The sequence below is a fragment of the Somniosus microcephalus genome, chromosome 26 (assembly GCF_052327205.1).
Source record: "Somniosus microcephalus isolate GS21.2 chromosome 26, FLI_Smic_1.0, whole genome shotgun sequence".
Taxonomy (NCBI): Eukaryota; Metazoa; Chordata; class Chondrichthyes; order Squaliformes; family Somniosidae; genus Somniosus; species Somniosus microcephalus.
This window is the reverse complement of record NC_141012.1, coordinates 55,520,330-55,543,967: the sequence shown is the minus strand read 5'-3', so window position 1 is coordinate 55,543,967 and position 23,638 is coordinate 55,520,330. Positions and strand designations below refer to the sequence as shown.

General features: G+C 50.8%; 1 pseudogene; it reads right to left on the bottom strand.

Annotated features, from left to right (window-relative positions):
* Positions 1 to 6,153: 6,153 nt before the first annotated feature.
* Positions 6,154 to 23,638, bottom strand: part of LOC147100466 (zinc finger protein 385D-like) — a 252,915-nt pseudogene continuing 235,430 nt past the window's right edge.

Here is a 23,638-nt window from a genome sequence, read left to right as displayed (position 1 = left end):
CCCTGTAGGTTTCGCGCGCTTCTCCTGCGCTGCTGCCAACGCCGCTCTCGGCGGTCCTCATGGCAATGGCGGCGCCTCGCGGGTTTCTGCGCGTCTCTCTCTCCCTCTCTTCGACGCTGCTCGGCCCCTGAACACCGGCTGTGCCCTGTGCGCTCTGCCCTCTCTCTCCCCCGTTGACGCTGCTCGGCCCTTTGCTGTGCCGCTCGGTCGGGCTCTAACCCGCCGCTGTCCAGGAAGGGTCTGCGCACTACCTGTTGCCAGCCCGTTTCGCTGGACCACCTCGACTGGAAAGCCAAGCCTGGCTCTCGACAGCCTCCCCCGCAATTCTCGAGTCTCTGCTGGATTACTGGGCGGTTGCCCGTGGTCGACGCCCGAGTCTCTGGCCTTGACCTCCAATCCACTGATCTCCAGGAACGAATCCCCGGGAGGTGAAGCAGAGTTGCAGGTAGGTTCGAACTTGCCTCGTCGCCAATGTTGTGTCTGTGTATAATAAGACACAGACTGCAGGAGAATGGTATAACAGGTGTTTACTCAACGTGGCTCACAGTGGAACTGACTGTACAGATTACTACTCAGTGCTATATACAGGTGTGGTCACTGCCGGTACTACAGTATACATGAGCTGTAAAAAGTAGTTCCCCCCTTAAAGGTATATACATTACAGGCATGTATCACACATTATACTGGGACAGGACTGGGCATGTATCACTCGGTTTACTGGGACAGGACTGGGCATGTATCACACTGTTTACTGGGACAGGACTGGGCATGTATCACTCGGTTTACTGGGACATGACTGGGAAAGTATCACACGGTTAACTGGGACAGGACTGGGCATGTATCACACGGTTTACTGCGACAGGACTGGGCATGTATCACACGGTTTACTGCGACAGGACTGGGCATGTATCACACGGTTTACGGGGAAAGGACTGGGCATGTATCACACGGTTTACTGGGACAGGACTGGGCATGTATCACACGGTTTACTGGGACAGGACTGGGCATGGATCACAGGGTTTACTGGGACAGGACCGGGCATGTATCACACGGTTTACTGGGACAGGACTGGGCATGTATCACACGGTTTACTGGGACAGGACCGGGCATGTATCACACGGTTTCCTGGGACAGGACTGGGCATGTATCACTCGGTTTACTGGGACAGGACTGGGCATGTATCACACGGTTTACTGAGACAGGACTGGGCATGTATCACACGGTTTACTGAGACAGGACTGGGCATGTATCACACGGTTTACTGGGACAGGACTGGGCATGTATCACTCGGGATCTCGTCCCTGGTCCTCGAGCATCTCCCCCTGGTCCTCGAGCATCTCCCCCTTGTCTTCTAGCATCTCGCCCCTGGTCCTGGATCTCGCACCTGGTCCTGGAGCAGCTGATCCTTGTTCCTGGAACTGACTTGAGACATTTTCAGTCCTCCCTTAATGTTTGACTCCAGTTCTCTTCTGGTGAATTGCGGAAGGCCATGTACTGGGTATGGGAGAGTGCTGGTAATTGTACTAGACTAGCACCCTCATGGCTATGAGTTCACATCCTGTCATGGTAAACTGGAAAATTAATTCAATAAATCTGTTAATTTGTGGGCTCCTGGCAGTGAAACCCCAGCTGCTTCATTCAGGACAGGGCAGGTGTGGTCCAGGTGATTTTTGTGTAGTCCACACGGTGTGGTTGATTTATAATGCCCTGTAAAGTGATTTAGCAAGCACAGCCAGGCTGGAATGGGCAATCGATACAAGTATTACCTGCATTCCAAGAACATTAATAAAGGTTGACCCTGGGCCGGTACAGAAAGCGAGGTAGAATCCTAGAATGATGCAGCAGAGCAGGAGGCCATTCACTCAGAGCCACTGATCGAATCCAAATAACCCTGTCTTACAGGATGAAATAGTCAAAGGTTTCACTCAACAGATGGGAGTGCAAACAAAAATCTTATAAGAAATTCAATCAAAGCTCAGTGTCTGCTTGTGGCAGATGTAAACAATTACATTTTAGCTGAAAACACTTTCAAAGATGCCACGTTTGCACAGGCGATGAGGAAAGATCACCAACTCTTTACAAATAGTTACAGCATCAACTATGGTCCAAACATTAACTGTAGATGAAGCTGACCCAAGTGGGATTGGATACGGGGTCTGCGACGACACCACACACAGTTTCACACACCGACCCTCAATCTCATTCGTCACACAATAAATCAATCTGAACAAACTGGAAGAAATGTTCTTAATAGATTATAAATATTTAACAACTTTCCTGTTTTGATTCCTTTATTTGCCACTTAGCTTCCTCGGATGTGGGTGAGGGAGTGTTGCTAAAGTCAGATATCAGATTTCCAGCAACAGCAAATCACAAGACTACGAACAATTGGGGACAGCTTTGCTCTGTGTGCTATATTCTTTATATACAGCTTCATCAATTCATTGTGCAGAGGAAATCTTCCCTAATATAAATGTTAAATATGCTAGAATTGCACAAAGTGCCTGGGCCAGTAAACTTGCAGCCAGGGGTCTCCGAGGAGATGGCGACTGAGATTAGTGAATCTTTAACTGACCTTTCTGTAGGTTCACTAACTGAGGAGCGATTCCTGAGGACCAGCAGTGGTGAGCAGACATACTGTGGAAATGCTCCATTATGGGGCCCCGCGGGTATCATGGGAAATTGCACACCTTTAACCCAATCAGTGACTCCCCATCCATTACAAACTGGGAGAGCCAAAGCAGAACTCCCCCCTTCCCAATCAATAAGTTTGATTTCTGTTGCAGGGAAAGTTGGGAGTCAGATGGTGAGGATCTGGGATGATCTTTGGAAATTGAGACCAATTTTTAAAGATTATCGTTTTGTTATCATGTATCCAGCTTTTAGAAATTCTCTTTCTCATTGGCTGCTTCAAGTTGTATTTTATGAGTTGGACAAGTCTCTAAGATAACCTTCAGCCTCTGAGATTATCGTGGGAGCTGTGTCCAGGGCTGGCTCCACACTGGGACCTCCAGGCTCCATACTGGGACCTCCAGCCTCAGAGTGGGAGTCCAGGCTCCATACTGGGACCTCCAGCCTCAATGGGAGCCCAGGCTCCATACTGGGACCTCCAGCCTCAGAGTGGGAGTCCAGGCTCCATACTGGGACCTCTAGCCTCAGAGTGGGAGTCCAGGCTCCATACTGGGACCTCTAGCCTCAGAATGGGAGTCTAGGCTCCATACTGGGACCTCCATACAAATATAGAAGATAGGAGCAGGAGTAGGCCATTCAGCCCCTCGAGCCTGCTCCGCCATTTAATGAGATCATGGCTGATCATCCAAATTCAGTATCCTGTCCCTGCCTTCTCCCCATATCCTTTGATCCCTTTAGCCTTAAGAAATATATCCAGCTCCTTCTTGAATATATTTAATGAATTGGCCTCTACTGCCTTCTGTGGTAGAGAATTCCACAGGTTCACCACTCTCTGGGTGAAGAAATTCCTCCTCATCTCTGCCCTAAGTGGCTTACCCCTTATCTTTAGTCTGTGACCCCTGGTTCTGGACTCCCCCGACCATCGGGAACATCCTTCCTGCATCCAGTCTGTCCAGTCCTGTCAGAATTTTATATGTTTCAATGAGATCCCCTCCCACCTTCCACCCTACATAAACTTGCCGGTCCAGCAACGCCTCGATTTTAAAATGTTCATCCTCGTGTTCAAATCACTCCATGGGCTCGCCATTCCTTAACCTCCTCCAATCCTACAAGCCTCTGAGATCTCTGCCCTCCTCTAATTCTGCCCTCTTGTGCATCCCTGATTTCCATCGCTCCACCATTGGCGGCCATGTTTTCAGCTGCCTGGGCCCTAAACTCTGGAATTCCCTCCTTAAACCTCCCCGCCCCTCTCTCCTCCTTTAAGATGCTCCTTAAAACTGACCTCTTTGACCAAGCTTATGGTCACCTGTCCTAATACCTCTTTATGTGGCTCAGTGTCAAATTTTGTTTTATAATTGCTCCAGTGAAGCGCCTTGGGACGTTTTACTCTCTAGTTCTCAACAATACAACAGAGGCAGGGAGGGTCTGAGGTTTGCACTGAGTAAATGGTGAATCTAGAACATTACTTCAAACTAAACCATGACCCTGGGAAAAAGAAACATGGGTGCAGATTAGTAAAAGGTAAATTTAGGACTAATGTCAGGAAATTCTTCACACAAAGATTTATCAACACTTGGAATGAACTTCCGGAAGGAATTGTTGAGGCAAAAACTCTGGAATCATTTAAGGAACAGATGACTGCCAAGATGAAGGGAACTGTAGGCTCTCGCTGGATGGATTAGCCGAGAGGGGCCGAATGGCCTCCCTTACCTGAATCTAACTCATGATCTTGGGAATGGCCTGCAGAAGAACAGCTGGAAGTAGTGTTGATGGCAGAGTGAATGGGCGGGGGGCAGGGCGGGGGGGTGCGGGGTGATACTGTGGAGGGAACGGTGACTCCAGGAAGCAGAGAGGAGAGGGGAGGAGAAGATGTACTTTGTAGTTGGATCATTTTACAGATGGTGGAAATGGGAGGCATGATATGGTGGATATAGAGGCTAGTGGGAGGGAAAGTGAAGACAGGAGAGATCCTGCCACTTTGAGAGAGAGAGAGAAGGGGTAAGCACCAAAGTACAAAAAATAGGAGGAGGAAAACATGTTCTCGTCTGTTTGCCTGATCATTTGAATATCTTTGTATTTTTGTAATTTCCTCATCAGTGTGATCACCTGACTTCTCACATAAAGGGGATCACTGGATAAGGATCAACAATAGGAATTCTGGCCCCTCCCTAACACAGGTGCACTAAGGCCAGTTGTAGCTAATATCAGCTAACGCAGAGTGGGAATCAAACACTTTTGTATTTTTAATTAATTCACTAGATGAGGGCGTCGCTGACAAGGCCAGCATTTATTGCCCATCCCTAGTTGCCCTTGCGAAGGTGGTGGTGAGCTGCCTTCTTGAACCGCTGCAGTCCGTGTGGTGAAGGAACTCCCACAGCGCTGTTAGGGAGGGAGTTCCAGAATTTTGACCCAGCGATGCTGAAGGAACGGCCGATATGCTTCTAAGTCAGGATGGTGTGTGACTTGGAGTGGAACTTGGAGGTGGTGGTGTTCCCATGCACCTGCTGCCCTTGTCCTTCTAGGTGGAAGAGGTCGTGGGTTTGGGAGGTGTTGCCGAAGAAGTCTTGGCGAGTTCCTGCAGCGCATCTTGTAGGTGGTACACACTGCAGCCATGGTGTGCCGGTGGTGGAAGGCGTGGATGTTTAAGGTGGTGGATGGGCTGTCAATCAAGCAGGCTGCTTTGTCCTGGATGGTGTCGAGCTTCTTGAGTGTTGTTGGAGCTGCACTCATCCAGGCAAGTGGAGAGTATTCCATCACACTCCTGACTTGTGCCTTGTAGATGGTGGAAAGGCTTTGGGGAGTCAGGAGGTGAGACACTTGCCACAGAATACCTAGCCTCTGACCTGCTCTTATAGCCACAGTATTTATGTGGCTGGTCCAGTTGATTTTCTGGTCAATGGTGATCCCAGGATGTTGATTGGTAACGTATTAGTCTGTGAAGCTTAATCACACACGGGCTTTACACACTGGACCATTGGGGAACCAATACTGAGCTTTGTCTATATAGTAAGTGCTGAAAGGATTTCGAGAGGCCAACTCTGAAGGAGCTGAATTAACAAAAGTGGAGATGTCATGAAGCCGGAAATGATCAGTTATTTATTGGTTTAACCAGACCTGGAGAAGATACGTAACTGTTTTATATTTGAAAGCAGTCCCTATGGCGGGACTACCTTTTCATGGACATCTCGAGATCCCTTCCTCCACGGCTGCAGTCTGTGTGGGGCCAGAGCCACACCATGTTTGATGTTTGTGCTGTGCTCGAGTAGAAAGCTCCTCCTTCCGGGTAAGAGGTGCGGTCAGTGGAAACATCAGATTGCCACAAGATTCCTGGCTGTTGGAGGCACCTCTCCAGGTGGAAAAGAACCTGCTCCCACGTAAGCTTTGAGCTCCATCATCCTTTCATTGAAGGCTCCAAACTCCAAGCTGTCACCTTGAGCTGTCCTCTCAACACAACCCCATGAATTAGACGATTAAGATTCACCTCTGTGCTGTTAACAGCAGCGACCTGTTGGTTTTGCTGGATTAGTATGGGGTAAAGAGAATGGGTCCGTGGGATGTCCGCATTGGCCCCGGTGCTGGGCGGCGTAAGGGGTGAACCATTGGCGGGGCCTGAAAAATGGAAGGAGCTGCAGTGGGTCGCAGAGACAGCGAGGGGGAGGCTGTCATCATGGCAGCAGCCACGGGATTGGGCAGAAACCTGGCCGCTACAGACTCCTGGAATTCATTCGGCAACGGCAGCAACATCTGGTGAAATAAGAAAAACCCGTTAGCGGAACGTCTCACAAACCTGTTAAACAACCAAATCCAAGTCCTAACTTTGAACTCTCTATTATCCACTTACACTGCTGTCAGAGCTGAGCCACTGGTGAGTTCGGGCTCTACAGAGATGGGAGAGTTAGGAAACTAGAGAGATGGGAGAGTAAGGACACTAGAGCGATGGGAGAGTTAGGAAACTAGAGGGATGGGAGAGTTAGGAAACTAGAGCGATGGGGGAGTTAGGAAACTAGAGCGATGGGAGAGTTAGGAAACTAGAGCGATGGGAGAGTAAGGACACTAGAGCGATGGGGGAGTTAGGAAACTAGAGCGATGGGAGAGTTAGGAAACTAGAGCGATGGGGGAGTTAGGAAACTAGAGCGATGGGAGAGTTAGGAAACTAGAGGGATGGGAGAGTTAGGAAACTAGAGCGATGGGGGAGTTAGGAAACTAGAGCGATGGGAGAGTTAGGAAACTAGAGCGATGGGAGAGTAAGGACACTAGAGCGATGGGGGAGTTAGGAAACTAGAGCGATGGGAGAGTTAGGAAACTAGAGCGATGGGGGAGTTAGGAAACTAGAGCGATGGGAGAGTTAGGACACTAGAGCGATGGGAGAGTAAGGACACTAGAGCGATGGGAGAGTTAGGAAACTAGAGCGATGGGGGAGTTAGGAAACTAGAGCGATGGGAGAGTTAGGAAACTAGAGAGATGGGAGAGTTAGGGAACTAGAGCGATGGGGGAGTTAGGAAACTAGAGCGATGGGAGAGTTAGGAAACTAGAGCGATGGGGGAGTTAGGAAACTAGAGCGATGGGGGAGTTAGGAAACTAGAGGGATGGGAGAGTTAGGAAACTAGAGAGATGGGGGAGTTAGGAAACTAGAGCGATGGGAGAGTTAGGAAACTCGAGCGATGGGGGAGTTAGGAAACTAGAGAGATGGGAGAGTTAGGAAACTAGAGAGATGGGAGAGTTAGGAAACTAGAGCGATGGGAGAGTTAGGAAACTAGAGGGATGGGAGAGTTAGGACACTAGAGCGATGGGAGAGTTAGGAAACTAGAGGGATGGGAGAGTTAGGAAACTAGAGCGATGGGGGAGTTAGGAAACTAGAGCGATGGAGGAGTTAGGAAACTAGAGCGATGGAGGAGTTAGGAAACTAGAGCGATGGGAGAGTTAGGAAACTAGAGGGATGGGAGAGTTAGGAAACTAGAGCGATGGGGGAGTTAGGAAACTAGAGGGATGGGAGAGTTAGGAAACTAGAGCGATGGAGGAGTTAGGAAACTAGAGCGATGGGAGAGTTAGGAAACTAGAGAGATGGGAGAGTTAGGAAACTAGAGGGATGGGAGAGTTAGGAAACTAGAGCGATGGAGGAGTTAGGAAACTAGAGAGATGGGAGAGTTAGGGAACTAGAGCGATGGGAGAGTTAGGAAACTAGAGCGATGGGAGAGTTAGGGAACTAGAGAGACGGGAGAGTTAGGAAACTAGAGCGATGGGGGAGTTAGGAAACTAGAGCGATGGAGGAGTTAGGAAACTAGAGCGATGGAGGAGTTAGGAAACTAGAGCGATGGGAGAGTTAGGAAACTAGAGGGATGGGAGAGTTAGGAAACTAGAGCGATGGGGGAGTTAGGAAACTAGAGGGATGGGAGAGTTAGGAAACTAGAGCGATGGAGGAGTTAGGAAACTAGAGCGATGGGAGAGTTAGGAAACTAGAGAGATGGGAGAGTTAGGAAACTAGAGGGATGGGAGAGTTAGGAAACTAGAGCGATGGAGGAGTTAGGAAACTAGAGAGATGGGAGAGTTAGGGAACTAGAGCGATGGGAGAGTTAGGAAACTAGAGCGATGGGAGAGTTAGGGAACTAGAGAGACGGGAGAGTTAGGAAACTAGAGAGATGGGAGAGTTAGGAAACTAGAGCGATGGGGGAGTTAGGAAACTAGAGCGATGGGGGAGTTAGGAAACTAGAGCGATGGGAGAGTTAGGAAACTAGAGCGATGGGGGAGTTAGGAAACTAGAGCGATTGGGGGAGTTAGGAAACTAGAGCGATGGGAGAGTTAGGAAACTAGAGGGATGGGAGAGTTAGGAAACTAGAGAGATGGGGGAGTTAGGAAACTAGAGCGATGGGAGAGTTAGGAAACTAGAGCGATGGGAGAGTTAGGAAACTCGAGCGATGGGGGAGTTAGGAAACTAGAGAGATGGGAGAGTTAGGAAACTAGAGAGATGGGAGAGTTAGGACACTAGAGCGATGGGAGAGTTAGGAAACTAGAGGGATGGGAGCGTTAGGAAACTAGAGAGATGGGAGAGTTAGGAAACTAGAGAGATGGGAGAGTTAGGAAACTAGAGGGATGGGAGAGTTAGGAAACTAGAGAGATGGAGGAGTTAGGAAACTAGAGAGATGGGAGAGTTAGGAAACTAGAGTGATGGGGGAGTTAGGAAACTAGAGCGATGGGAGAGTTAGGAAACTAGAGCGATGGGAGAGTTAGGAAACTAGAGAGATGGGAGAGTTAGGAAACTAGAGAGATGGGAGAGTTTGGAAATTAGAGCGATGGTGGAGTTAGGAAACTAGAGCGATGGGGGAGTTAGGAAACTAGAGCGATGGGGGAGTTAGGAAACTAGAGAGATGGGAGAGTTAGGAAACTAGAGAGATGGGGGAGTTAGGAAACTAGAGAGATGGGAGAGTTAGGAAACTAGAGAGATGGGAGAGTTAGGAAACCAGAGAGATGGGAGAGTTAGGAAACTAGAGAGATGGGGGAGTTAGGAAACTAGAGAGATGGGAGAGTTAGGAAACTAGAACGATGGGGGAGTTAGGAAACTAGAGCGATGGGGGAGTTAGGAAACTAGAGCGATGGGAGTGTTAGGAAACTAGAGAGATGGGAGAGTTAGGAAACTAGAGCGATGGGGGAGTTAGGAAACGAGAGCGATGGGGGAGTTAGGAAACTAGAGGGATGGGAGAGTTAGGAAACTAGAGCGATGGAGGAGTTAGGAAACTAGAGAGATGGGAGAGTTAGGAAACTAGAGCGATGGGGGAGTTAGGAAACTAGAGCGATGGGAGAGTTAGGAAACTAGAGCGATGGGGGAGTTAGGAAACTAGAGCGATTGGGGGAGTTAGGAAACTAGAGCGATTGGGGGAGTTAGGAAACTAGAGCGATGGGAGAGTTAGGAAACTAGAGGGATGGGAGAGTTAGGAAACTAGAGCGATGGGGGAGTTAGGAAACTAGAGCGATGGAGGAGTTAGGAAACTAGAGCGATGGAGGAGTTAGGAAACTAGAGCGATGGAGGAGTTAGGAAACTAGAGCGATGGGAGAGTTAGGAAACTAGAGAGATGGGGGAGTTAGGAAACTAGAGCGATGGGGGAGTTAGGAAACTAGAGCGATGGGGGAGTTAGGAAACTAGAGCGATGGGAGAGTTAGGAAACTAGAGCGATGGGAGAGTTAGGAAACTAGAGCGATGGGAGAGTTAGGAAACTAGAGCGATGGGAGAATTAGGAAACTAGAGCGATGGGAGAGTTAGGACACTAGAGCGATGGGAGAGTTAGGAAACTAGAGCGATGGGGGAGTTAGGAAACTAGAGCGATGGGAGAGTTAGGAAACTAGAGCGATGGGAGAGTTAGGAAACTAGAGCGATGGGGGAGTTAGGAAACTAGAGCGATGGGAGAGTTAGGAAACTAGAGCGATGGGGGAGTTAGGAAACTAGAGCGATGGGAGAGTTAGGAAACTAGAGCGATGGGAGAGTTAGGAAACTAGAGCGATGGGAGAGTTAGGCAACTAGAGAAATGGGCTTTGATGGGTGTGTTAGAATTTCGGAGGAATGAGCTTCAATCAGTGAGTTTGAGTATGAGAGGTATAGACTTCAGTGAGAGAGTTAGGGTAACCTTCTCTGCTCTGAGGAGAACCATCCCTGCTTCTCCAAACTCTCCACATAACTGAAGTCCCTCATCCCTGGAACCATTCTAATAAATCTTTCCTGCACCCTCTCTAAGGCCTTGACATCCTGTGGTACCTAGAATTGGACACGTTGCATGTTGGGTTGGAAACACACTGATCAAGACATAAAGTTGGAGCGTGTGCAGGAATAGAGTCAGTCACTCTACCTCGGTACCAAGCCCAAGTGAGACTGGAGAGAGCACGTTGTGATTTTATCAGGCCTGCGAGCAGCCTCAGTCGTTCAGTCTTTAGGAATATCTGCACTGAGCCCCTGTGACGAGGCAGCAATGACTGCCGTTATATAAACAAAGGTGACAGAAATTTCCGTTAATCAGTTTTTGTTTGGTGATGTCGGTTGGGGGAAGCATGTTGGCCAGGAAAGTGGGAGAACTCGCTGCTCTTTTTTGAATCGTGCCCTGGGATGTTTAACCAGATTTAACTCAGTTTCATCCAAAGGACAGCTCCTTCGACAGTGCAGGACTCCCTTCGTACTGCGCTGAACGACCAGAATAGATTCATACAGATGACCCTTTGTCAGAACTGATGAAAGGTCATTGACCTGAAACGTTGACTGTTTCTCTCTCTACAGATGCTGCCTGACCTGCTGAGTATTTCCAGCATCTTCTGTTTTTATACCAGAATAGATTCCCTGCATCAGTCCTGGATGAGAGTTTGTTATGTCACCTCAGGAGATCCTGTCAAACTAATTGGTGCAATTGAATTCAACTGTGATTGAGAGCTAATCTAATTACGTACAAAAGACATCCTCTGGTCCAGTTGGGTTACAATTGGGATCCCTTATCAAGGTTTCATCAGTGAATCTCCACTTCGTCATGCAGTTGATGAACTGGGGCATTACTCTGTTATTGTCCGTGCTCATGTATTAGACTTGATCTTGATTCCAAGAGCATTATCAAAGTTTTGAGATATTTATTATATTTAAAATGGATTGAAATTACTGGTGAGAAATCAAATATTAATTACTGTAACCTAATTTGCTCTTTGAAAGAGCCGACAGAGACCCGATGGGCCGAATGGCCTCCTTATTTGCTGTACTATTTTAAATTTGCTGCTTTTGACTTTTGCTTCTGTTTAATTTTACATTTTAATGAAAATGATTTGTATTTCGTAGCCTGAGAATTCCGAGTATAATTTGTCCCTCAGCTGGAGAGAGCGAGAGTATGAGGTGTCTCACAGCGTCCCATCGAGCTGATCAGCGGCACCTCCGGATTCTGGTTCACTCCTGGAATGCTACACTCTCAGATACCTGGTGCTTTGGTTCGTACAGAGATTTCTTCGAGGGGCGGCCATATGTATCAGGCATAAGAAAAAATACATGGGAAGAGCGGAATTGGAACGGAGCCCGCTATGCCCCTTCCCACCATTTAATTTATTTCAAGACTCACTGTTGGTGCTGGAACATTGCGTAGTTCCTTGTTGTACGGACTGAACTTGGGCTTCGGAGACTTTCCTGCGATTCGGTCTTTGTGTCTCCGGCTGGATATATGCTAAAGACAGAAAAACATTACAACTTTCCCCACTGCCAATATCAGATCATAAAATCCACTGCTGCTAAAACTGTCCCACCACAAACCCTCTCCTTCTACCCCATCCCTCCACTCCCTCCCCTCCCCACCCTCCCTCCCTCACTCACTCTCCCGCCATACCCAACCCCCCCTGCCACTACACCCTCCACCCCCGCACTCTCCCCTCCCACACTCTCCCCTCCCGCACTCTCCTCCCACACTCTCCCCTCCCGCACTCTCCCCCCCACACCCTCCCCCGCCGATGCTTCCCCACACACCCTCCCCTCCCGCATGTGATGAAATATTTCCATTCAGCACTGCCTGTGACAGATCGGTTTCAGTGTCATTTCCCTTCCCCCAGACCTCATTGTATTGTGTACTGGAATGTGCTGTATTGTATACTGGAATGTGCTGTTGTGTAGGGCTCCGCCCATACCTGGCCCCGTTTGTAAGCTAGCTTCAGTCTAGCCCCAATCTCCAGAAGGACGACATCTCTCTCGCTTACGTGTTTCGTTCCAAGTTAATAAAAGCCTTGTTTTGTTCTGCTACCTTCGAGTCTCGGAATTATTGAGGCACATCAATTTTATTAACTTATTTTTTCAACACTATGGATCAACTCCTGAAACCCGAACGTTTGGATTTGGATCAACATGCTCCGGACGCATCAGCACGCTTCGGACACTGGTTTGAGTGTATGGAATTCTTCCTGGACAATTCCGCAGCCATCAAAGACGCTACGGACGCTGCAAGGATGAGACTCGGAATTCTGCGGAATTGGGTAAGCCACCGGGTTTACCCCCTCATCCAAGACGCCGAGACGTACCTGGCCGCCTGCGACATCTTAAAGGCGCATTACCAGCAGCCTACGAATGAGGTGTATGCTAGGCACCTGCTCGCCACCCGCGCACAGCGACCTGGGGAATCGGTGGAGGAGTTCCTAAGCACCCTGAAAATGCTTGGCAAAGACTGCAAGTGCCGAGATGTAAAAGCCGCGGTGTACACTGACGAGCTTGTTCGCGATGCCTTCATCACAGGCCTCAGCTCCACTTACATCCGGCAAAGACTGCTGGAAAAAACGGGGTTGGACCTGAAACAGGCTGCGGACACCGCGCGATCCCTGGATGTGGCCCAGAGAAACTCGGACGCCTACTCTTCAGCCCGCGCCGTCCACGCCGCCACGTGTGCACCGAGGGTGCCGCCATCTTGGAAGGCATCTTCCCCGCCCGACAGCCCGACACCGGCTGGGCCCCGCTCTCCCCCCAGAAGCCCTACGACAGCCGCGACGCGTCAGGGACCCAACTGCTACTTCTGCGGGCAGCCAAAGCACACCAGAAACCTGTGCCCGGCGAAAGGCACCACCTGCTTTAAGTGCGGTAAGAAGGGGCACTTCGGGAAGGTGTGCAGAGGAAACCCCGCCGGAAAACCCGCCACCGCCACGTGTGCGCCGTGGGAGCGGCCATCTTGGACACCATCTTGTATCAATCAGGGCCCTACAGTGGCATCGGTCACAGTGGACCAGACCAGGCCGCACCCGCTATCCAGATCAATGGTGGACATCGAGGTAAACGGGTGCCGGGTTAAATGCTTAATTGACAGTGGAAGCACGGAGAGCTTTACCCACCCAGAACTGGCACAACAACTCTCCCTAAAGGTGGTCCCTACTCAGGGTACCATCTCTATGGCTGACAAAACCCAGACATCGACCATTCTGGGTTACTGCACGGTACAATTGTGCGTTAACGGAACTGTATATGAGAATTTTAAAGTATTAATCATGAAGAACCTATGTGCGAGCGTGATCTTGGGCCTGGATTTCCAGTGCAACCACCAAAGCATCACGCTCAAGTACGGTGGGTCCCAGCCGCCCCTCACAGTGTGCGGTCTGGCTACCCTGAAGGTAAAGCCGCCTTCGCTATTCGCGAACCTTACCCCTAACTGCCGGCCAATAGCGACCAAAAGCAGGAGGTACAGCTGGGAGGACAGGAGGTTTATCGCGACCGAGGTAGACAGGCTCCTGAAAGAGCGCATTATTGAACGCAGCAACAGCCCGTGGCGCGCCCAAGTGGTAGTGGTAAGGGGTAGCGAGAAGAAACGGATGGTGATCGACTATAGTCAAACGATCAACAGGTACACCCTACTAGACGCCTACCCGCTACCCCGCATATCAGAAATGGTGAACCAAATCGCCCAATACCGGGTGTTCTCCACCATCGACCTCAAGTCAGCGTACCACCAGCTCCCTATCAGACCAGAGGACCGCCCGTACACCGCCTTCGAGGCGAACGGACGCCTCTACCAATTCCTCAGAGTCCCCTTTGGGGTGACGGTCTTCCAGAGGGAGATGGACCGCATGGTCGATGACCACCACTTGCAGGCAACCTTCCCCTACCTCGACAACATCACCATCTGCGGTCACAACCAGCAGGATCGCGACTCGAACCTCGAGAGGTTCCTGAAAACCGCACAAAAACTGAACCTCACCTACAACGAGGACAAGTGCGTTTACAACACCACGCGCCTCTGCATACTAGGCAGCGTGGTGGAGAATGGGGAAATCGGACCAGACCCCGACCGATTGCGCCCCCTACGGGAGCTGCCCCTGCCCAACACTCCCAAAGCCCTGAAAAGATGCCTGGGGTTATTTTCTTATTATTCCCAATGGGTCCCCAACTACTCCGACAAAGCCCGCCCCCTCTTGAAAGCATCCTCTTTACCGCTCTCTGCTGAGGCCCACGCCGCCTTCAAAAGCATTAAGCAGGATATTGAGCAGGCCACGCTACAGGCAGTGGACGAGAACACTCCATTTCAAGTGGAAAGTAAGGCGTCTGACTTCGCCTTGGCGGCCACCCTCAACCATGCGGGGCGGCCCGTAGCTTTCTTCTCGAGGACCCTCCAAGGGCCCGAGATCAGACACTCCTCCGTGGAAAAGGAGGCCCAAGCCATCGTGGAGGCAGTGCGCCACTGGCGCCACTACCTAGCCGGCAAACGCTTCACCCTACTTACCGACCAGTGGTCGGTAGCGTTTATGTTCAATAATAAACAGAGGGGGAAGATTAAAAATGATAAGATTCTTAGGTGGCGGATCGAGCTCTCCACCTTCGAGTACGACATCATTTACCGGCCAGGGGCCCTTAACGAATCCCCTGACGCCCTCTCACGAGGGATGTGTGCCAGCGCCACCGGGGATCGGCTACAGACCCTCCACAACGACCTCTGCCACCCAGGGGTCACGCGGCTGCTCCACTTCATAAAGTCCCGTAACTTACCCTACTCGATTGAGGAAGTTCGGTCCCTGACCAGGAACTGCCGCACTTGCGCTGAGTGCAAGCCTCGGTTCTACCGCCCAGATAGAGCCCACTTAATCAAAGCTACACGGCTCTTTGAGTGGCTCAGCTTAGATTTCAAGGGCCCCCTCCCGTCCGTCGACCGCAATGTTTACTTCCTGAACATTGTGGACGAATACTCCCGGTTCCCATTCGCCTTCCCCTGCCCAGACATGACCAGCGCCACGGTCATTAAATGCCTCAACAGCCTGTTCTGCCTGTTCGGTATGCCGAGCTACATCCATACGGATAGGGGGGCGTCCTTCATGAGTGAAGAGCTACGCCAGTACATGCTGTCCAGGGGGATCGCCACGAGCCGTACCACCAGCTACAACCCCCGGGGTAACGGCCAAGTGGAGCGAGAGAACGGGACAGTATGGAAAGCAGTCACTCTAGCTCTAAGGACCAAGGGCCTCCCTATCTCCCGCTGGCAGGAAGTCCTCTCGGATGTGCTCCATTCGATACGGTCGCTATTGTGTACGGCCACTAATACCACGCCTCATGAATGAATGTTTGTCTTTCCCCGGAAATCCACCTCAGGCGTATCCATGCCGTCATGGCTCTCCACCCCAGGTCCGGTACTCGTGTGAAGGCATGTGAGGGGCCACAAGACGGACCCTCTCGTGGAGCCAGTACACCTACTCCACGCCAACCCCCAATACACATATGTCCGGCACGCCGACGGAAGGGAGGACACCGTGTCCATAAAAGACGTCGCCCCAGCTGGCATCGACAACAACCACGGCAATAGCGGCAACGACGATCACAGCAACTCTTACCCACCCACTACTCTTTCATCACCCCCGGAAGAACACCGACCAACGGCACCCCCACCAACTACCCCTTCAACAACCCTGGCGGCACCCCCAGCAGAGACCCAGGAGGCTACCGGGGACACCCAGCCGACACCCGCGGCACCGCAACAGCCACGTCGGTCGCAGAGGACTATCAAACCCCCGAACAGACTAAATCTATAGAAGGGGTGAATGTGATGAAATATTTCCATTCATCACTGCCTGTGACTGAGATCGGTTTCAGTGTCATTTCCCTTCCCTCAGACCTCATTGTATTGTTTATTGGAATGTGCTGTATTGTATACTGGAATGTGCTGTGTGTAGGGCTCCGCCCATACCTGGCCCCGTTTGTAAGCTAGCTTCAGTCTAGCCCCAATCTCCAGAAGGACGACATCTCTCTCACTTACGTGTTTCGTTCTAAGTTAATAAAAGCCTTGTTTTGTTCTGCTACCTTCGAGTCTCGGAATTATTGAGGCACATCACCGCACTCTCCCCCACACCCTGCCCCCGCACCCTCCCCTCACACCCTAACCCCGCACTCTCCCCCCGCACCCTCCCCTCCTGCACTCTCCCCTTCCGCACTCTCCCCTCACACCCTCCCCCCCGCACCCTCCCACTCTCCCCCTCTCCCTTCCCCACCCTCGCCCCCACACTTCCCCCACACCTGCACTCTCCCCCGACCCTCCCCTCACACCCTCCCCTCCCGCACCCCACCCTGTTCTCTCTGGGGGGGTTCAATGGTCTCCCACTGAACTTACAGCCGGAGAGCGGGAGAATCCCTCGGGACTTCAGGGCCATCAGAAAATGTTCTTTCCAAATTCTGCTCTATTATGAATCCAGGTCTCTTGTATCGAGAGTCTGCCTGTCACACACCAGATGCCACCCTTTGGTTACAAGTGTAAAACAATCTTTAAAAACCAGCTAGGATGGCCCCCCCTTTCATGGAGCCAGAATCTCCCGCACCACACCTCCCCCCTCATTGACCCCAGGAGTTCATAGGCCACTTCGTCTCAGCGAGTACTTGTTGGACTGGTCTTAAAGAGACAGGCCCGGTTAAACACAGCTCCACTGGAGCAGCCAAACATTACAGCTGTGCTCCAGACTAGCTGTGCGCAGTGCAGTGGGCAGTCCACTCGTTCTCAGTCACTAGTTCCTTCGCTCTATGACTAGAGTTCAATTTAAGCTCAATGAAGACCAGAACCATCATCCAGCTGATTTACACTGAAGCTTAAATCAATCCTGTAACTCATCTGGACTAACATATCCCAGCTCTACTCCAGCCCCAAGCCTCTCTCTCTCTCCGAATCCAGGTTCTTTGTATCTCCACCCATTAAGCCTGCCCCTGGACCAAGAGATCCCTGGACTGATCAGAGCAGGCATTGGGTGAGGGGGAACCATGACAACACGGCACCTGTTTCAGCTGCACCTCAGAGTTCACACACACGTCACAGAGCTGGCAGTGGTAAATCCTATCCTGGAATCCCGAGCCAGGCCTGGTCTGGCCGTGGGGCTTGGCGTGAGGTTTTGGATAAGCCTTTATGGGACCAGACCCGTTCCGAGCCTCCTCCATCGACTTGTGTTTGGTGCCTGAATCAGAAACAAAGAGAAAAGTTTTTATCCCCCCGTTCTCTCAAACGTCCCTTCGACTTTCTCCCCTCTGATTCTGGAACTGATGGTTGGTGCTGGTTGCACATGGCGTGGCCAAACTCGCGGTCATTCACGTCTCAGCACGGTGGCATCACGGCTCACAACCATCCAGGGCACACTGGATACCGGCCTCACTCCCCGTCACCACACTGACACCGGCCTCACTCCCCGTCACCACACTGACACCGGCCTCACTCCCCGTCACCACACTGACACCGGCCTCACTCCCCGTCACCACACTGACACCGGCCTCACTCCCCCCGTCACCACACTGACACCGGCCTCACTCCCCGTCACCACACTGACACCGGCCTCACTCCCCCCATCACCACACTGGATACCGGCCTCACTCCCCGTCACCACACTGACACCGGCCTCACTCCCCCCGTCACCACACTGGATACCGGCCTCACTCACCGTCACCACACTGACACCGGCCTCACTCCCCGTCACCACACTGACACCGGCCTCACTCCCCGTCACCACACTGACACCGGCCTCACTCCCCGTCACCACACTGACACCGGCCTCACTCCCCGTCACCACACTGACACCGGCCTCACTCCCCCCGTCACCACACTGGATACCGGCCTCACTCCCCGTCACCACACTGACACCGGCCTCACTCCCCGTCACCACACTGACACCGGCCTCACTCCCCGTCACCACACTGGATACCGGCCTCACTCCCCGTCACCACACTGACACCGGCCTCACTCCCCCCGTCACCACACTGGATACCGGCCTCACTCCCCGTCACCACACTGACACCGGCCTCACTCCCCGTCACCACACTGACACCGGCCTCACTCCCCGTCACCACACTGACACCGGCCTCACTCCCCGTCACCACACTGACACCGGCCTCACTCCCCCCGTCACCACACTGACACCGGCCTCACTCCCCGTCACCACACTGACACCGGCCTCACTCCCCGTCACCACACTGACACTGGCCTCACTGCCCGTCACCACACTGGATACCGGCCTCACTCCCCGTCACCACACTGACACCGGCCTCACTCCCCCCGTCACCACACTGACACCGGCCTCACTCCCCGTCACCACACTGACACCGGCCTCACTCCCTGTCACCACACTGACACCGGCCTCACTCCTCCCGTCACCACACTGACACCGGCCTCACTCCCCGTCACCACACTGACACCGGCCTCACTCCCCCCGTCACCACACTGACACCGGCCTCACTGCCCGTCACCACACTGACACCGGCCTCACTCCTCCCCGTCACCACACTGACACCGGCCTCACTCCCCCCGAATAGAAATAAAAATAGAATCAGAAAGTTACAGCACGGAAGGAGGCCATTCAGCCCATCGTGTCCGCGCTGGCCAACAAGGAGCTATCCAGCCTAATCCCACTTCCCAGCTCTTGGTCCGTAGCCCTGCAGGTTACAGCATCCCAAGTGCACATCCAAGTACTTTTTAAATGTGGTTAGGGTTCCTGCCTCTACCACCCTTTCAGGCCGTGAGTTCCAGACCCCCACAACCCTCTGGGTGAAGAAATTTCCCCTCAAATCCCCTCTAAACCTTCCACCAATTACTTTAAATCTGTGCCCCCTGGTTTTTGACCCCTCTGCTAAGGGAAATAGGTCCTTCCTATCGACTCTATCTATGCCCCTCATAATTTTATACACCTCAATAAGGTCTCCCCTCAGCCTCCTCTGTTCCAAGGAAAACAGACCCAGCCTATCCAGTCTCTCCTCATAGCTAAGATTCTCTACTCCCAGCAACACCCTTGTAAATCTCCTCTGTACCCTCTCTAGTGCAATCACATCTTTCCTGTAATGTGGTGACCAGATCTGCACGCAGTATTCTAGCTGAGGCCTAACTAGTGTTTTATACAGTTGAAGCATAACCCCCCTGCTCTTGTATTCTATGCCATGGCTAATAAAGGCAAACATTCCGTATGCCTTCTTAACCAGCTTATCCACCTGGCCTGCTACCTTCAGGGATCTGTGGACATGCACTCCAAGGTCCCTTTGTTCCTCTACACTACTCAGTGTCCTACCATTTAATGTGTATTCCCTTTCCTTGTTAGCCTTTCCCAAATGCATTACCTCACACTTCTCCAGATTGAATTCCATTTGCCACTGTTCTGCCCACCTGACCAATTTATTGATATCTTCCTGCAGTCTACAGCTTCCTTCTTCAGTATCAACCACACAGCCGATTTTAGTATCATCTGCAAACTTATTAATCATACCCCCTATATTCAAGTCAAGATCGTTGATATATACCACAAAAAGCAAGGGACCTAGTACTGAGCCCTGCGGAACCCCACTGGAAACAGCCTTCCAGTCACAAAAACACCCATCAACCATTACCCTCTGCTTCCTGTCTCCGAGCCAGTTTTGAATCACTTTGCCCTGGATCCCATGGGCTTTTAACTTCGTGACCAGTCTGCCATGTGGACCCTTATCAAAAGCCTTGCTAAAGTCCATATACACTACATCAAATGCACTACCCTCATCTACCCTCCTTGTTACCTCCTCAAAAATTTCAATCAAGTTTGTCATACACGACCTTCCCATAATAAATCCATGCTGACTATCGTTGATTAATCCGTGTCTTTCTAAATGAAGATTTATCCTGTCATTCAGAATTCTTTTAGTGTCCTGGGCCCAACCATCTTGATCGCTGATGACTGCACAGTGTTCAGTGCCATTCACAACTCCTCAGATAATGAAGCAGTCCACGCCCGCATGCAGCAAGACCTGGACAACAGTCAGGCTTGGGCTGACAAATGTCTCTTTATTGGAGCCAAAGCAAAGATTATGGCCCCATCAGTCTACTCTCAATCATTGGCAAAGTGATGGAAGGTGTCCCAGTTTGGGATCCATCAGGACAACCCGGCTCCAGACCTCATTACAGCCTTGCTCCAAACATGGACAAAGGAACTGAATTCCAGAGGTGAGGTGAGAGTGACTGCTCTTGACATCAAGGCAGCATATGACCGAGTGTGGCATCAAGGAATAAAACTGAAGTCAATGGGAATCAGGGGGAAAACTCCCCACTGGCTGGGGTCATACCTAGCACAAAGGAAGATGGTTGTGGTGGTTGGAGGTCAATCATCTTAGCCCCAGGACATCGCTGTAGGAGTTCCTCAGGTCAGTGTCCTAGGCCTAACCATCTTCAGCTGCTTCATCAATGACCTTCCCTCCAACATAAGGGCAGAAATGGGGATGTTCGCTGATGACTGCACAGTGTTCAGTGCCATTCACAACTCCTCAGATAATGAAGCAGTCCGTGCCCACATGCAACAAGACCCGGACAACGTTCAGGCTTGGGCTGATAAGTGACAGGTAACATTCGCGCCACACAAGTGCCAGGCAATGACTATGTCCAACAAGTGAGAGTCTAACCACCTCTATTTGACATTCAACGGTATTACCATCGCCAAATCCCCCACCTTCAACATCCTGGGGGTCACCAATGACCAGAAACGTAACTGGACCTGCCACATAAATACTATTAACAAGAGCAGGTCAGAGGCTGGGTATTCTGCAGCGAATGTCTCACCTCCTGACTCCCCAAAGCCTTTCCACCATCTACAAGGCATAAGTAAGGAGTGTGATGGAACACTCTCCACTTGCCTGGATGAGTGCAGCTCCAACAACACTCAAGAAGCTCGACACCGTCCAGGACAAAGCAGCCCACTTGATTGGCACCGCATCCACCACCATAAACATTCACTCCCTCCACCACCAGCGAACCATGGCTGCAGTGTGTACCATCTACAAGATGCACTGCAGCAACTTGCCAAGGCTTCTTCAACAGCACCTCCCAAACCTGCGACCTCTTCCACCTAGAAGGACAAGGGGAGCAGGCGCATGGGAACACCACCACCACCAAGTTCCCCTCCAAGTCACACACCATCCTGACTTGGAAATATATCACCGATCCTTCATCGTCACTGGGTCAAAATCCTGGAACTCCCTCCCTAACAGCACTGTGGGAGCACCTTCACCACACGGATTGCAGCGGTTCAAGAAGGCGGCTCACCACCACCTTCTCACGGGCAACTAGGGATGGGCAATAAATGCTGGCCTTGCCAGCGATGCCCACATCCCATAAACAAATTTTAAGAATACAGTGTGTGGGATACAGTGTTTCCCTTTCATGAACTGATTCAAAGCTCTTGTGTTATTTGGACTGACTTCAACAACTTGCTGTTACTGTTTACTGCTTTACAGTCTAAGGATAAGGGGTAAGCCATTTAGGACTGAAATGAGGAGGAATTTCTTCACCCAGAGAGTGGTGAACCTGTGGAATTCTCTGCCACAGAGGGCGGTGGAGGCCAGTTCATTAAATATATTCAAGAAAGAGTTGGATATATTTCTTGAGGCTAAAGGGATCAAGGGATATGGGGAGAAGGCAGGGACAGGGTACTGAATTTGGATGATCAGCCATGATCGCATTGAATGGCGGAGCAGGCTCGAAGGGCCGAATGGCCTACTCCTGCTCCTATCTTCTATGTATCTTCTATGTACCTATGACTCTATGAATACCCGTTTGTTAATTAAAGCTGGAGTGATGGATATTAATCATTTTCTGAAATGCAAATCCAACCAGTAATCTCATCTCTATAAACAAGCATAATGTCCCGGGGAAGATTGTCACAGGTTACTTTTCACACAAGGACTCGCTACAATCATAGGAAGCTTGGGCTTGTCTCTGGGATCAGGGTTTTGTGTTGAGCATGAGAACAGGTATCTGGGGAAGCCTGAATTGTGACAATGATTGTGATGAAATAACTGTGTTCTGATATTTGTACTTGTACTTGTAATGTCTGGAATGTTCCACCGGGGGGAACCACTGATGCTCCTCCCTGGCCCCGCCCCTCTTCTGGTATGTTCTACCAAGGGCTCGGTCGATGATGAACTCTGTTAACTCTGCCATGATTCTTACTTAATAAAAGGCTTCAGTCTTAAGCTTTAACTTCACGGATTCGGGCAGTTATTTGGCACATCAATTTTATTAAGTAACAACTTTTGGAAGATGGATCGATTTTTGAAATCAGAGCGTCTGGATATCGATCCCCATTCGGCAGATGCATCGAAGAAATTTACGCATTGGCTCCGATGTTTTGAACACTTCATCGCATCATCGACCGATCCAACGGTTAACAAGTTGGGTCTTCTAACCAACTTGGTAAGTCATCAAACTTACCCTATAAGTGAAGATATTACTACATATGAAGAGGCCCTCGCAGCTCTTAAAGCCCAGTACCTTAAGTCGGTTAACGAAGTATACGCCAGGTATCTCCTGTCTACTCGCAGGCAATTACCCAAGGAATCTCTGGACGATTTCCTGCAGGACCTTAAGGCTTTGGCTAAGGGTTGCAACTACAAGGCTGTCTCTGCCATAGTGTATCAGGAAGAAGCCATCCGCGATTCTTTCATATCTGGCCTCCGATCTAATTATATTAGACAGAGACTCCTCAAGAACGACTCGTTAGTTTTAAAAACGGTCGTCGCTGCTGCTCGATCGTTAGATGTAGCCCAGAAGAATTCAGAAGTGTATGCATCAGCCCATGCATCTCTCTCAGCCTCGTGTGTTCCGAGTATGGAGGCATCCATAACACCAATGGAGCCCCCACTTAATCCTATTGTTGCAGCTGTGCCCCATGGGTCTAAGTGTTATTTTTGTGGCCAATCTAAACACCCCAGGCAAAGTTGCCCAGCCAGAGAGGCTACCTGTTTTAAATGTAAGAAACGGGGACATTTTAGTAAAGTGTGTAAGGGTAATCCTGTACCCGATGTCGTCTCTGCTGCTGCCTATCATTTTACTCTAGCCTCGGCTACGGTTGACCAGACCATACCGTGTTCCTTGTCAAAATCTATGATGAACATTAAGATTCATGGTCGTCCTACTGGGTGTTTGATAGACTGTGGCAGTACTGAAAGTTTTATACACCCCAACCTTGTTAACTCCTGTTCATTGAAGGTGTATCCTACTCGAAGTGAAATTGTGATGGCGTCCAAATCCCTTACTTCGGAGGTAACTGGATATTGTAAAGTCACATTGAC